Source organism: Polypterus senegalus, unplaced genomic scaffold, assembly GCF_016835505.1.
Source record: "Polypterus senegalus isolate Bchr_013 unplaced genomic scaffold, ASM1683550v1 scaffold_1295, whole genome shotgun sequence".
NCBI lineage: Eukaryota > Metazoa > Chordata > Cladistia > Polypteriformes > Polypteridae > Polypterus > Polypterus senegalus.
In genome coordinates, this window is record NW_024385310.1 from 31,163 (window position 1) to 33,306 (window position 2,144).

The following is a 2,144-nucleotide window of genomic DNA, read 5'->3' on the forward strand; positions in this document are numbered from 1 at the left end:
TATGTATATATAATATATAAGTCACTGTACTGTGACTTGATATACTCACAGCTGATAAGAACAAGCCGGTCAGTGTACAGCATGAGCTCCCATGTTGTTTATAGGTTCAGGCCTGTTTGCTACATCCTAAGATTGTCAAATGACAAGGGCCCTGCCTTTTACAAGAAATGAAGTGATCTATTGACTCCAAAAGCCAAAGAGTGACTTACGCCAACATGTCAGATAAGCACCCGTTCTCAGGGCAGACTGAGAGAAGCATGCCCTCACCTCGCTATATTTGTATCCTAGCTACACCTCTCCAAGAATGGAAGTCAGGGTGGGAAGCATCTAAAATTAGCAGCATCACAGAACAGGCCGGCCTGCCTCCTGACCCCCGCCAGCCCACATCACTCCCCGCCACAGGCTCTTTACGCTGTGGTTTTTCAGATGTGAGGCCCAACTTATAATGGACTAAGCCCAGCCCCTGACCAGCGGCTGAAATCGGTGGCTTGTGGGTAGAAGGCTTTGCTATGACCCTTTACCAGATTTGTCTTGGTCTCCCCCGATGGAGGTAACAGGGTGAATTGGTGTTTAGGGTTTGTCTGCATGGCGGTCTCCAGTATTCACCTTGATTCTGTTGATGTGGAAGTTGTTTATTGCTTGGATAGGCAGCCTGGCCTCCTGTTTGAAAACCCCTCAACAGTACGGCATGGGAAGTGTTCTAGATGGCGAGTGAGTTGTCAGGCCATTGTTACACTTGACTGAAATAACTTCTCTGCCTCTTCTCTAGATGCTCGCTTTACATAAATGTGTGAAATGGTGACAGCAGCCTGGGCAGCTGAGTTTAGTGGATATCTCCAAAGATCTTTTCTATGCTCCAACCAAAGGAGGACGGGGGAAGACAATGGTGAGCGCAGGCCATCAACCAGGGTTTCCAGTGATGATGACCAGTTGCTTCGAAACTCTTGTCCAGGAGCATTCCAGAAAGTTCATCAACAGCAGGGAGGGCTGGGGTATCCCGGGACCCCTGCGCTGGCTGCCTTAGGGGTCACCTTGAGGTGCGTGGAGGTCCCCTAGCTCATGGCGCTGAGGTGGACAGCTAGACCTGAAGGCCCAAACGCCTTTGTTTCGGCGGTCACGGGAAGCACTTGGACTGTAGCCCAAGCATTACTGAAGCAGGAGCGACCCCATGGCAGCATCTACATATTGTTCCCTGTACTCCTGAGCATCCAGGAAGGGGACGTGGAGATCCTGAGGAGCTTTTGGAGCATACGCGGAGGTAAACGTAAGAGCTAAAGTTCCTGACTGGCTTAAGCCTCTGCCTGCACTGGTCTTTGTACCTGTCCAGCGGTCTATGGGCACCTGGACTCGCTTTAAACTGCTACTACTTTACGGAGCTGATCCAGACTTCAACTGACGAACAGAGGCTTCTTGCCGATCAAGCAGCCCAAGACATCCCTAGAGATGTGCCTCAGACATGGCTGTGGAGCGAAGTATCCAGCTCTGATAGACTTTGGACAAACGTCTACCTCCCACGCTTATTGCAAGACCACTGCAGAATGAGGCTGGAGCTTCTCATAAAGGAAGAGGTGAGAAAGGCACTTCCAAGTGAGTGAAATTTAATTTCTAATATCCTGAAACTAGACTGAGGTGGGAGATTGGGGTGTGGTCCCTATTGACAACACAGTTCTGCGTGTGACACGTCACTTGCTTTTCTACAAGACTGGCAGGGGATCTGCAGTGTGCGTGAGCTTCTTTAAATATGCTTCTCTTTGCTTTAGTTTCTGCCCAAGCTTTTCTTCGATTTTGGAGGGTGGAACATCTGGCTGGTGCAGTGGTAGCGCTGCTGCCTTGCGTAAGGAGACCGGGTTTGTTTCCGGTCCTCCATGTGTGGAGTTGCTGTTCTCCCCGTGTTCGCGGGTTTCCTCCCATGGTTCAAAGACATGCAGGTAGGTCATTGGTGATCCTAAATTGCCCTTATGTGGCTTGGTGTGTGTGTGTGTTCCTGTGGTGGCTGGTGCCTGCCTGGGTTTGTTCCTGCCTAAACCCTGTGGTGGGCTGGGATTGGCTCCAGCAGACACCCGTGACCCTGTGTTAGGATATAGTAGGGTTGGAAATGACCGACTGACATCTAGCTTGTCACCTGTTACTTTCAAAAAGATAGA

The 2,144-nt window shown here is 50.3% G+C and overlaps 1 pseudogene; it reads left to right on the forward strand.

Moving 5' to 3' along the window:
* Window positions 1-585: 585 nt before the first annotated feature.
* On the forward strand, window positions 586-1,568 carry LOC120522275 (annotated as a pseudogene).
* The last annotated feature ends 576 nt before the right edge of the window (window positions 1,569-2,144 follow it).